This window comes from Acipenser ruthenus, chromosome 7, assembly GCF_902713425.1.
Source record: "Acipenser ruthenus chromosome 7, fAciRut3.2 maternal haplotype, whole genome shotgun sequence".
Taxonomy (NCBI): domain Eukaryota; kingdom Metazoa; phylum Chordata; class Actinopteri; order Acipenseriformes; family Acipenseridae; genus Acipenser; species Acipenser ruthenus.
In genome coordinates this window covers 42,387,167-42,402,205 of record NC_081195.1, presented here as the reverse complement: position 1 = coordinate 42,402,205, position 15,039 = coordinate 42,387,167, and the positions used below count along the sequence as shown (strand labels likewise).

Sequence of the window (15,039 nt, the reverse complement as noted above, 5' to 3'; positions counted from 1 at the left end):
TATGTTTTAATATGCTAAAGTACTTTGGACCACCAAGAACTGGGCTTGGACCATAAGAATGTACTTGATTAGGCCCCTTCAAGCCATCTATTCAAAATAACCATTATTTACTTAAAAATGAACAGCACCTGAAGCAGGGTGGGAAATATCACATTTTACATTTCAACTAGAGGTGCAATTACCCATTTTCAAATTAATGGAGCATGGCAGACATGCGTTAATTATGCAAACTAAATATGGAACACATTACTGCAAGTGCTTGGGAAAATGCTTAGTGCAATTACAGGATCGGCAAAATGTGAAACAATTTTTGCATCTGCAGGCCAAGTGAAAGGCTAAAACTGAGCTGCACTAAACCTTATAGGTTATTTGATGACTTAGACATCCAGAACTGTAAGTAGGTGTGACAGTTTAACACAGTAATACAAGTGAGCCATCTCATCATGTGGTCACCCTTTGCACTTAAGCACCCAGAGGGGGCCTTGAACTCTTTTCCAAATGTGCCGTTTGCTTGGTAAAAATATATCCCACAGTAGACAAATGCACGAGGATGAACCAGGAATGACAGGAGACAAAAAGCATGGCAATAACTCAAGTACCACATCTCTCACCAGGTTTTGCATGGTTTTAAGATGTTCTGATTGATTAGACAGGGAACTGAAATGAAGAAATCTGCAATTTAGGACAGGATTTATCAGGCTTTTCCTTCAACAGAAAGGAAACTCATAACAAAACTACATTCTAGCTGTACATTTTTACTTTCAAACTTGGTAAATTGTGCCCAAACTTTTTATTGAAGATTTTCCAAACTAAGCTACCTGTTACATCAAGGCACATTAACGCACAACTGACACACCATCTGCTCAACAAAGGGTTTCACAAATATACCTAAAAGATGAGACTGCACTATCACAAAATGCATCTGTTACAACGTATTCAAATCACCAAAAAAATACTAAAATTTAGTGCTTAAAATCTTATGACTGACGTCTTTTGGATTAAAAGGGTTCTTGTATTAACTGCAATCCCAGATATAATAATAATAATATTAATAATAATAATAATAAATACTTGGCTGCCATCCCATCCTGCCTGGCTGGAAACAATGATAGCTCTCTCAAGCACAAAATACAGAATCAGTTCTAAATATATTTAAGCCAATTTGTAAAAAGAGGCCAAAACAAGGTTCTTAAAACAATTATTTTGATTTGCCCACAACAGTCCATATTCAAATCATGATAGCTGAAGTGACATTGGACTTTAAATGTATTACACACATATTACTAATGCAAGAATACGTGGACGAGGCCTGGGTATCAGCAAGTAACTAAAGTCAAGAGCTTTCCACTGCAGTACAGCCAACTGAGCAGATGGCACCGAAACAGGAAATGTGCACCTTTAATAAGGGTGTGCCTTGCGAATGCCCCTTCAATTTTAAAACAGCCCCTCACACCAGTTCGAGAGGGCCTCTGTGAGCATCAATTCCTCTGCAGGACGGATTTTGGAAGACCGCTAGCACTGCAGTGGTCAAGTTGATAATTTGCACCTTCATGGTACCTTGAATTAATCGTGTGCACTTTTAAGCAAATAAATTAGATACCTATCTAACAACCATAAAAAGTATAGATTTCAAGTAAACATTGTGTACAGTGCTCAGTGTGGGCTTGGATGAGATACAGGATGGTTGTTCTGTGGCATATCGAGAACATGATTACACCATATTTCAGCTTGCAGAACTGGAATATTAGGAAAAGAACCTGTAATGTTGGTTGTCATTTACAGGAAGATGTTATAATTTAGTTCACATTAAATCATTCCCCTGCCAAAAGTGTTTCTTTTTATTGTCAACATTTGTCTGTAAAACTAACAGAGCCCCAGGCTATTTAATTGGCCATTTTTTTCAGCTTATGAAATGTCTTGGTCGGGGGGGTGAAAAAAGAGTTACCATAACCCAGAAACCAGGGTTAACATTTTGCAGTGATTAAACAATTCCCTCAAAATAAAAACAGTCCTGAGACTACTTGAATCTGGATCCAAAAATATCTGTGTCAGGTAACCCCTGTGGAACAGAAGGCACTATATCCTGTAGAAACCCAGCAGATGCTTCCTGATTAGAAACCTGAGGTACGTTTACAAAATGAAGCCTGTCTTTGCAAGATTTAAAAATCAAACAAACAGGAAAAAAAAAAAACACAACCACACACACACACACACACACACTTGTACATGTTAGCTGGTCAGGAATTATGATAACCGAGCAGCCCTGCTGGGCTAAAACTCTGTGAAGGGTTAAACTTCCAGAAGTCTGTTCGTTGCAGCACGTGGTAATGCAAATCTCGATGTATTCCACTATGTTGCAGAAAACACAGCTGGGAATTTGCTACAAAAAGTTCAATCCAGTCGTATTGTCTTGATGTCCTGGGGCTCAACTCCTTTCGATTCTAGGACAAAAAGATAATGAGGAAGATTCTCAACATTGCAAGTACTTCTCCCCAACATCTCCATGCTACACCAGGCTAATTTGACTCACTACGAGTAAGGCTGTATTTTTTTCATGGTTATCACAGATTTATATCAGCATCAGCAGAGATAGATATCAGCATCACAGTACAGCCTATTCTGTTTCACTTCCTAAATTCCTGTCGAGTACCGCCAGGCTAAAAACATTCAAGCCGCTTACGTTTATTATTCAACACTGGCATATCAGCCCAATACTGAGTCGGGATGCTCCATTTACTGGTCCGTTTCAGGTATGGCAGCCACAATGGGATCCTGGGTGAAATGCATGAATTATTGTGTTATTTGGAAAGTGTGTGCTACTGCTTATACTAAAATACGTTTTATTTTTGTACACAGGCAAATGTCATCGCACAGCTCCCTTCACCACAACCACCTGACCGCATTTCACCCATTGCATACCCTGGGCATGACAGTACAAAAGGACTCGGTGCATGATAGAAGCAAACTCCAAATGGCACAAGATCCCAAGATCCCAAAATTATATCCAAATGATTAATATTTTATTTTGTATTTTTTGTCTGCAATGTGTAAAAACAAAACAATTGCGTTGCATGTTCGGTTTGGCCAAGGTCGTAATATTGCTACTGCATCATAAAGAAAATACTGCTGCATAAGGATTACCTTTCTACCACAGAGTATGTTCTTTAAACAAAAAAAAAAAAAATCACATGAGAGAAGTGGCTTATAAACAGGATATATTGATATATGCTACTACACAGTTTATTTATTTTGGGCTATTGCCTTACACAAAAGTGTTTACTAGAAGTTGGCTTTGCCCTTTTGTTATTTGTTAGTTTTAGCACGTGACCTCGACCCTGCTATTAATCTAATCTATAGTCAAAGCAGTTTCTAACTAGGTATTGCCCTCTAGTGGTCAGAAAGACGCTTAACATGCCCCAACGCAGTGACAACGTACCGTAAAACGCACAGAATCGCATTGTCACAGGAAATCATAATGACAGCACCTGTAGCATTTACTGTTTTTCAGGTAAGCATTTAAGTATTTAGGAACATTTTTTGTCTAGAGAATTATCAAATTTTAAAATGTAACAACGCTACATGCTGCAGATGATTCTTCAGTGCTGCTGAAGAATCATCTGCTTGCTCTCGTTCACTTCATCTTCATCACTCGGGACCTCTTCTGAATGATAAAGGGACAGCGTTAGCATGCAAGCAATTAAGACTGTTCAAAGAGTATTGATAAAATTGATAAGCTTTGAAGTCTATTAAACTAAGTCATAAAAGCATTCTAGCTTAGTTAATCCTTTCCATTCCCAGTTAAGTGGTTTAACAGATAAAAAGTTATTTGATTGGGTTGGTAATCAAGGTTAATAGATACTGACAAGGTTAGTACCATAGTATCCTGGGACAGCCACGTGGGAGGTGTAAACACAAGGTAAAATGATTAATATGGATATGAATTAATACAGTAGGCATTAACATGTGACAACTAGCTTCAAATCAAACATTATTAATAATGCAAGAAAAAAGAATAAACCTACAAATAGGAGTTATTTTGCAATATCGTAAAACTTCAAATACTCGCCGGTCTATAATAAGCGCCGGGGCTGCTGGGAAATATGTAAAATAGACGCCGGGTCTCTATTAAACGGCGGGTTATGAATAATAATATAATGCGCGTTCCAGCCAATACACACACACACACACACACACACACGGCTGTACAGCGAGCTTACCAATTTGTTTGGTAAGCGATGAAGAGACCCTGAGGCTCAGGATGAATGATAAGAAAACTGAATTTAATTTATTTTAAGGTACAGGTAATGCATAGTTATTTTAATGACGTTATTCATTTTAAAACCAGTTGTGAAGCTTTTTTGAGCGTGCTGAAAATAAGCCAAACACAAACTTGTTTTCTGATATTAACAGGACTGAAAGTGTATTTATTAGTACATTTTTTTTTGTATTAACAGTATTTTGTGCATTTGAGTCTTGCAATGAATATTTATATTTTGCTCCTTTTCCAGCGTTGTTATGTATCAATGTCCACATTATAAAAACAAATTAGTCACTTTTGCTTGGATTTTGTGATAAAACTGGTACTTGTTCTGATTTTATTGTTAATCTTTAAACAGTTTGAAGCATTTTGAGTGTGTTGTGGGCCAGCAGTATGAACTTATTTTTTGACATATACAGGGTTGCATTTTTTTTTTTGTATATTAACACTGTATTTCATGCAGTTGTTTTGCAATGAAGATTCGTTGCTGGTTAATTTTTCATCGATTGTCCATGCTTAACAATGTACACGTTTTGAGGGTAATCAAACATAATGTGGTCAATAAAGATGATACTTATTGCTTTTATTCATTTTAAAACCTTGTTTTTTTTATTGTGCTGCAAGCCTACCTTAATACACGCTTGTGTTCCGATATTTACAGGGCTGTCTTTAGTGGATTTTACTGTTTTTATTATTATTACAATACAAACTATTATTACCCACTGACACAACCTTTAATAACGTAGCTGGAATGTTGTAATTTACTTACGTCGTTTCTATAAGGTTGTGTGCAGGCAGCTTTTTCATGATTGCATCTGAAGTATTTGCAGATGTTAGTGATCTTACAAAATAAATGCCGAGTCTCAAACAGTCGCAGGAACTACTGGCAAATATTGTAAATAAACGATGGGGTGTTTATTTAAAGTTTTACAGTAATTAATATTAAACTGAATTTGAAATAATTATGTTCAAGTACTGGGACAATAATTTCACTGTTATCTGTACACCCGCAATGCAAAAAGCAGGAACGAGCCATTTGTTGAATGGTCTCATTTGTTTCTTGATTTCTGATTCTTGATTTTTGTTTTATAACATTGACATTCTTTGACTGTTGTGGGCAAACAGAAAGGAAATTGGGCCCCATTGACTACTATGATATTATTATAAATTATTTCTGTGTGATACTGATTTCTTTTTCAGTTTATTCACAAACGCTCAAATGGTAGAAATAAAAAGTAGTATGTGAAACAAAAGGTAAATGTAGGTGAGATGTATTAGCCTAATTTGCTGAATGTACCGTCTCCTGCACAGACAACTAATTAAAATAATGAGCTGAATGTACCGTCTCCTGCACGTTTAACTTTAATAAAAATAATGAGTCGTCACAAAACTCCATGCATCCTTCAGAAGATGAATATTATTTGGTTGACTGATCCTGAAATGAACTCATGCCCCTTCATTATTTTTCCCCAATGACAGAAACTTGCACAGCATGGCTTCTTCAGTACAACACAGGGGATCCCTATCACCCATCATCAACAAGGAAACTGTTCCACTCTCTGTACAACAGTGCATGTGATAGATGACAAAGCTAGGTCTGCTTGAGGGGGCAGCTGAAGTAGAAGACAGCTATGTTTCTGTTAGTTTTTCTTTTCACAATGAAAATGGTGCAACTTGCAGCATATTTAAATTGAACAGATACCGTAACTAGTTTCTCTCATGAGGTACTACCTTGATGCAAATTAAAAGAACATTGCCCTGCTTAGTCTCCATGCATGAACAGTGAAAGGTCTAAAAACTAGGCTGGATATTCCTTGGAGAATCTCATATGCAGAACCTTAAGGGACATCATGGCAACAGCACATCAAAGTTGACTCTCGCTAAGCTTATTTTAATAGCAACTCGGTACCGTTTTCTTCTTCTTCCGCTGCAGTGCTTCTTGTGAAGGCCTCCTGCTTGGCCAAAACCTGGGATGCGTACACATGCTTCAGGCCCAGGAACAGCAGCTGGATGGATGGCACGGTCTGTGCAACCACAGACTCCACTACAGGGGGCCTGTTCGGCAGCTCCATCAGGGTACTCAACCCGATAATGCAGGTCTTTCTGTCATGAAGCCTAGAAACACGACAACAGACATGACTGTCAGCACACACTCAACACAGTACTCCTGCACCCAGCCCTGGGTCTCAGAACTCCCTTTAATTAGGTATATTCTTGAAATGACCCGGTGCCAATAATTTGATCTAGCCCCTGCTACATTTGAGCTGATCATAACAAAAAAAGTCTCATACAAGCCTGTAGGTATGGGGGTGGAAATATATTTATAAAGGGGCCCGACTGCTCAAAACACATGGCTCCTGTTGATTTGCGAGACATTTTCATTGAGAAACACAGGGCTGGTGAGAGTTTCTGAACCTGAGCTGGGATAACAGTTACTGTATATGTCTGAGAAAATGTGAGAGTCTGAGGAAATTCATTAAGATATAAATGGGCTTTAAAAAAGCTCAACTTATCCATTGCTTCCCTTAAAGTTTTAACATGACCCCCCCCCCTCCACCTTCACAAGGTCCAACACTTCTCGTCACTCACCCCAAGAAGCAGTCCGTGTCGTTCATCCACTGGTTGATGAACTGGGCATTGATGGGCTCCGGGCTGTGCGGGAAGTGGATATTCTCCAGTGTGTGGATGAGCAGGGTAGGGTTGTAGTACAGGGCTGCAATAGCAACTTGGAGACACATTGTTGTTTCACCCCTCGAGTTAACCTCTCCAGCACTGCTTCCACAAACAGTGGGATGCACTGCAAAAGACACACACCAGCACAAGATGAACAAACTAACAATCATCGGAAAACAGATCCGTCTTGAGAAGACAATTAACAGGTTCAGTGGACGCTTTCTTTCCTTAATTTTTCTTGGCTCCTAAATGTTCCGATCCAAATGAATGTTTCTCCCATGCTACACCGCTGTTCCGCTCCCTCCACTGGCTCCCTATCTCCAGACTTATTTCTCCTCCACCACCGGCAGATTAGCTGTACACCCCCTCCGCTCTCCCGCTTCCAGATTCTGCTCCTTCTCCACCCTTGCCCCTCAGTGGTGGAACGACCTACCCACGGATATCAGGACTGCTCAGTCCCAGACCACTTTCCGGTGCCTCCTCAAGACACACCTGTTCAGACAGCATCTGTAAGCCTCACAACTCTCGACTATACTGGACAATATGGCACCCTATTGTACCAGTACTTGCATCAGCTTGTACTTGCACTGAACTGCTCCATACCCTGCCATATTCTACCACTGCTCTTAATTATAACTTCTTCCTGTATTTGACTTTACTCTTATAGGTATCCGTATTCATGTTTTTTGTAATTGAAATCATTTTCATTCAATCATTGTACTTACTATGTGCTCTTAATGGAATTTACTCTTATAAGCAAATATTTCCTATAAGTTTAACTGCTCTTAGTCAGATTCACTCAAATGGAATTACTTAATGTATTCTTTATTTTGCTCTTTTGAAATTGATCTTATTTTCTACTGATTTTACTGTACCTTTAACTGCTCTTATCTGTAATGTGATATTTGGTATTGTGATATTTTGTAACAACTTTAAGTCGCCCTGGATAAGGGTGTCTGCTAATAAATAAATTAAATAAATAAATAATAATTACATTTAGAAATATTATTAATATCAGTAACAATGCCCTGTTCTTTTAAAAAACTGAGGTGACTCCTAATCACAGACTGTTAGTGGCTGAACTATAGCTGTTACATATAAATTCAATTAAATAGGTACTGCATGCAAGTCTTTGTCACAAACATACCTGATCAATGCCCCTTCCCTTACACTGAAGGATTATCACTTCTAGGAGTTTGGCAGCATGACACTCAGCATCTTCTCCTGCATCTCCAGTCAAAACCTGAAAAAGCACATACAGACTTGGCTAACGGTTAAAAATCTCACTGAATGATAAATGAGTGATATTAATTCCTTTCTCACAGTGAAGTACCCAAGGTAAACCCCTGATAATACCTCAAGACAGCATTCTTGATGTAATGGGACTAGAATGCCCTTCAAAATAAAGACAGAGGAATTACATGCAATTGTGCAGACAATGGTGGGGTCTCCAGGGTGTCTCATGACACTAGTATTGAGCTGACAACTTAGAAGCTGCTTCAACAGCTCCTAATTAAACACAGGGGAGAAATCATCTTTGGCTGCTCCCACTTGAACAGGATTAACCCTGGGTAGCAGAAGTATTACTATATAAACGTATGGTACCATATAATATAGTTCTCTCTCAGTTCAGCGCATTACAGCAATGAGATTGTTTTAAACACAACCCAATGATATGTACGCCATTACATTTGAAGAGTTCTAGAAACAAATACTCACCTTTTTACACATGGTATAAATTACTTCTAAATGTTTGGGATTAGAAAGCAGCATGTCTGTATCTACAGTCACATAAATTGTGCAAAAGAGGCACCATATCTGAAAGATAAATACGTACTGTATTTCAATTAAAAGCAGAAAACAAGTTCAAGGCATGTATATATTCTAGCTTCTGTGGTGGATGTATGGAGACACAAACAGTACCTGTAAAATAATCAAAGCAGTCTTGCTGAAAGACTTCATACAAAACACTTAAGAGCTGCCACATCTGAGGAGAGATCACCAGACACGTCAAGCTGAACGCCAGAGAAAACATTTCTTCATTGAACTCTGAGGAAGCAAATAATGAGCAATTAGTACATTTATATACACATATCTGTTTAACTATGTACACAAGGATTCTAACACAGTGAAATATAAACATTACTACTGAAAATCCTACTTAATTCTGATCATTTATTTTTACTTCCATGGTGCTTCTTTGTGCCTTCAGCAGTATTGTTCAGAAAACCTGTATTGCTTTATAACAGAGTATTTTAAAGCATACAACATTCACAGCACCCATACTCTACTCCTGTCACAGACATGTCCCCAACCAGCTCCCTCGCATCCTGCATTAATACAATATAAAACCAACCATGGTAACAAACGGTACCTATAATGGGTTTCTGTAGCACCAGCCCAATGACCTGCAAGCAGATTCCTTCCAACTGCTGTGTTATCTAAAATACAAGGCACATAAAAAGAAAAAGCAAGACCAATCTCATGGCATTGTGGTTCTCAACTTATTGAATGAAGTCACTGGCCGTCTCAAAGCACACCTCTTTGTGGTCCTCCATGACAGTGAGGATGGTATCAATGGTGCTTAGAATTCCCAGAGCCATCACCGTCTTATCCTCGCTCTCCTCATACTCATCTTCTGTAGAACTTTGATAAATATTTCAGCCTTGGGAACAAAGGCAAAACAATTATCAGCCAGCAATGTTTTCACAGTCTAATTTACAGTCAAGGAAAGGAAAGCTTTGTGCTATCGTGCATATTATTAACAGATGAAACCTTTCCACAACTAGACTTAAGAACTCTGGTTTCACAGTTACTGTATATGGTATTATTATACCCATTCACCAGATCGGATTGATTCGCTGTAGTTTTTACACAAGAACAAGCTTTCTGGGTGCTATATGCAGGTTATATACAGGGTGCACTACTGTGTTTTTAATACTTGTTTCGTTCTTAATGTCTAGACTCAACGCAGTATATTGTTATAGGTGAACTGTATTATAAAAGTAAGCAACGATAAACCAATATTCCACTCAGAGTTTACCAAGAGAAACACAAGGATCAAAAACAAAAGCATAAATTAGAAAATGTAACATATCACAGTACACAGTGAACGCACTGTTAAGCATAATGCACGTGGGAGGTATGTAAGCAGAATAATTAAGTAAACACTGTAAATGCATAGGATCCGCATCGGGAAAGCATTTGAAAGTGTAAAATGACTGTGTAAAATGGTCAATTTTTATAAGGGTTGCAAGGTTGCATTATAAGTTTAAAACCCTTATTAGTGTACTGTACGTACTATAGGCATACAGTGCATAAAGAACAAAGTGGTTATGTGGGTAACTCATATTAAACAGATTTGCAAGTAAATATTTCAAGTCAAATGCGCCAAATCAGAGCAAGCTGACTAGTGTAGTCTAACTCAACATTGCTGCAATCAGCACTGAACTTCATCTAGTTTAACTGATGATCACAATGAGCAATGATACTAAACTGAATCCAAGCAAGTGGATCAAACTCACTTAATTCCCCTGTTGGAAGCATCAAGTGGAATAAATTTGATACGCTGCAATTGATCTTCAGTGTTTAGAATAATTATTTATTTTGAGTCGATTTGAGGTTAAATCCTAATTAAATATGTTAATTGTGCAACAGATTGCAGTAGCTCAGCTCCTTAATGTAATAATGTATTCTTGTTTTTTAAAAAGACTGTCTGATGGCCCATTATTGTAAATTGTGCAATTAAGGCAGGTCTGAAATGAAAGCAAATTAAAACAGTACTGTTTGTATTACTGAAGTTAGACATTTTTGTATGTTAAATGATATGTTTAATCAAATAATTACACATATATAGCTAACAATATGTTTTGTGCAACTTGTTTGCTTTTCTATTGTACCTAGATAGCTCCCCTTACTCCAAGTGTCGAATTGCAGAATTACCAGATTTACATGAAGCTTCAATAAAGAAGCCCAGTCTGCTCAAAACAAATCTACTTTATTACTCTAATAGGCAAGCGATTTATTACAGTCCTTTGGGATTCTCAACAACATACAATATCCAAGTATAGTACATACATAATGTGATAACTTGTAATGTGGTATTTTGTAACAATTGTAAGTTGCCCTGGATAAGGACATCTGCTAATAAATAAATAATAATAATAATTTAGAACAGTTACAGTGGTTTGCCTGCTGGTTTGTCCAAATTCCTCGATAGGATTACTACAATTATACATAATACCTTCTTACAAACACACACAGACGTAATTAGAACAAGGCAACAACAGCAGGCATCAATGTCGGTTTACCTGCTGAATCCCAACAGCGTATGTTTTCAAGAAGAAATCTGCAAACTCAAAGTATTCCTTTGTCACATTTCCTGGGCTTCCATACCTTTAAAAAGTAAAACCACAATTAAATAAAAAAATAAAAAAATAAAAAATAGAGAAGAGAAACATCTCACTAGTAAATAACCTAACAGCTGCTTCATGATCCTGAAATAAACCAATCAACCTATAAACCAGTGAACAGCTGAGGCTGGCAGCAGTCTACCTGGACTTAAGTGTAATTGAACTTCTATCTATTCAGACCTCCACCACATTCAGGCACATAATGACAAGTGAGAATGGATTGCTTTAAGGGTCAGGTTTATTGCAGCATTCTGTGCATTAAAATCAGTCCTACTTATATTGTGACACACAAACATGGTCTCTTATTAATGATTTCATTCAAAACCACAGAGCCTCAATAAAAAGTGTTTCAAAAGCCAAACCCAGTATTTCATTAGAACTGGTTATCTTAGTAGGTGTTCTTTGGTTTTTAGCTTTTATCAAAATTGTGCCTTGGTTGCAGACAGCTGTCGTTCTCCTTATTACTATTATTTTGCTCCAGAAAAACTGAATTGTAGGTAAAACGTAAGGCATGAAATAGATATCCTTTTCAGTAATGACATTACTTGTGTCTATTTTAATGTCTGGTTTCACACACCCCAATAGCACTCAGGTATAGTCCTGATCAGGGTTTTTATACACACACACACATATTTTGTGGTTAAATAACCTCCCAGCAGTTGTGTGAAGCAATAAAGTTAATTTTTTTCACTTTTTAAAAACAATGCATGTTTATTGTTGAGTTTCAATCAATAAATACATTGTTTTGTGTGTTAAAACTCCACCCTTAATAAGAAAAAAGCCTGCCACTTACTCATATGTCTTGACAAGTTGATAAAGAGAGAGCAGACTCCCATACCAGCTGGCACTGCTCTGTGACTGCAGATAGAAACCAATCTTATCCACAATTGCAGTCCAACGGCCGGGAAAGTCGTGCTTGATAATAGCACAAAGACACACAGTAAGCTGAGCCCTGGGGGGAAAAAAGAAAATTCAATAACATTTCAATTATCTTTTTTTTTTTTTTAAAGCATTGCAGGAAACACAAAGTAAAGTACATTACATCCAAGGATAACTAATGAAATAGTTTTATACTGAAAAAAGGATGTACATATGATTATTGTTTTGATTAGTTTACTGGCCTATGTTTTGAGTGGAGTTATCTTTCCTAGACCTAGACCTCAGGTAAGATTTGTCAAAAAAATTAAGACAAATGTTCTAAAAGCTGGAAAAAGTACAGCTTTTTCAATGACAACTACACACCAGCATTTCTAAAACTTGATTTGATCAACACATACCCCTGGCAAGATAAGACAAAGTTGGATGTTTTTTGTTTTTTGTTTTTTTTTAAAAAAAAGCATTTTACATCAAGGAAATCACCTTGGATTTCAAACATCTATCTGTGGCTATTACCCCTGAAAATAAGTGGTTTATGCAACCCCAGTAAATTCCCTGGTACAGTAAAATGCTCTAACAAAAATCCATCTGTCTTGGTAAAATCAACCCCTTAGCCTACCATGAACACAAATCCAAATAATATAGGTTTTACTGGAATCCACAGTGGAGACGCTCACACACCTGATTGTATCTGGGCACCGGATAATGCCCTCCACAATATTATCTCTGATCTGCTGCCGATCGTTTTCATGGATATTGAAGGGAAAGATCACCTCTCCAGGGGGGTCTCTCGGTCCTGCCAGTACTGGCTCACCATGTTCTTCAGGTAAATGGCAGCTTTATGAAGAAAAAAGGGTTCATTCTGGGGAGGGGGGTGGGGGGGTATATATGTTTTAACTATGTTTGACAGGCTGGCTGTGGAAAGCAGTGCAGATTATTTTCACCTGAAGAAGAAGAGACCTTTGAGGACATGATTAATTATTGTTTAGTTAGTCCAATAAAAGATATCACCTTCTCCTTCTCCTCTTTGTAAATGAAGTTTTAAAATTCTGAATAATAAATATCTGGATCAACAGTTACACCAGTAAATTGCACTTTGGCTTTTTAAAATGTTGGATTTAAAACCAGCAACTTGTAGAAGCTGAAGTGAAACTTGGGCATTGACCACTGCATAGCATGTTCTCAAGGGGTATCCAGCACTGACATCCTTCTCTGACCAATAGATACTGCAATGATTTTCCTCCTGGGTGCATGGATTTGATAAATACATCAGTCTCCAAATTCTTCAAAGAGTTTTTTTCAAAACTGAACATTTGGAGACCTATGTAGCAAATAAGAGAAAAACAGATACAATTTATATAAATATTTTGTTAGCTACAATTACTTTACTGGCACAGAATTCATCACCAATTCCCAGACCCAGCTTCAAGTCTCCTGTCTAATGCATAAAAAAGATGAACCCAAAGCAGAGGATACAGACACAGTTGTATATAGGAGAGGAGGTTTAGTTTCTTGCATCTATGCAGATACAGACTTCTATAGAGATTTCTATATCAAATCCATGCAGCCAGGGGGAAATCACTGCAGCATCTACTGGTCAGACAAGCATGTCAAGTGCCGGACACCCCTTGAGAACATGCTTTGCAGTGTTCAATGTCTCATGTTAGCTTCTACAAGAGGTTAAAACTTGTGGATGTTAAATCCAACATTTCAACAGGACTGAGGAAAGAGAGTGGAAAAAGGTATACATTTACTGGTGTGGCCTTTGTTCTATATATTTATTATTAAGGTGAATGAACATGCAGAGATTAAATACTTTTTTTTTTTAAATTTCAAAACACCTTACGTGCTTGCCGTACAGGGCACTCCACCTGATCCGATAGGATGATCTGAAGCAATGTAGGAGCGAAGTTGATAATCTTGTAGGACTACAAAGAGAAGTAAAACAACACTTCTGCTAGAATGATCAGGTAAACTGGTTATACAATGAAAGTACAGAATAGAAAAGGTGAAGAAAGGAGATTCTTCTAAAGAACAAAACGCAACAAACTGAAATCCCCTTTTCAGAAAACATTCCATTTGCACTCCACTATTTTTTTCTAACTTCTGATGCATGTACATCTGATTTAATGCCAGAAAAATGTAAAAAAAAAATCACTAGGAGAAAAACATTGAAACGTTGATAGCTTCATTTTGAAGCTGCGAACCACTTCCCAATAGGAGTCGTATAATTAAGAAAAAGGCGGAGCAAAAACTAGACCGTTGACTTTAGATGAATGCCACACTGTGTGTAATTTGATCTCACTATTTTGCACATAAACCATTAAAAAAGGTTTCTGGAAAACAGAAATAAAAACACAAGACATGAATGAGTCTCAGCTCCGTTCCACCTTTTCCTTAATAACTTTTAAAAACGCAACAAGCCTTAAAGATACACTGGTCGCACATCTATTTCAAAATTCAGGTGTCCCAAACAAAAATAATACTGTTGTGCTGTCATGATAAGGTTAAGTGCATTATGAATTAAAATGGATTTGGACCCCCTCTCAGTCAGGACTGGGGGCAGGCCTAGGTATTTATAGAAAACAGACCCCAAGAATTTACGTCCTTGATTCTGAAAAATAAACAAACAAAAAAAAAAAAGTTCATCTGGTCCTCACCTGGTTAAGGTCATTTTCTGTAGCTATCCTCAGATTAGGTTCTATGGTCCCTTTAAGAGCCTGGATTATCCTGTTAGGGTCCATTTATTTTTCAGTGTAACGGGAAACTGTATCCTGCAATTCTTTTATTTTCAGGGTTCAGGACTCATCCACTGTTTGA

At 37.5% G+C, this 15,039-nt stretch overlaps 1 pseudogene; it reads right to left on the bottom strand.

Moving 5' to 3' along the window:
• Positions 1-1,096: 1,096 nt before the first annotated feature.
• On the bottom strand, positions 1,097-15,039 carry LOC117414570 (importin-8-like; annotated as a pseudogene).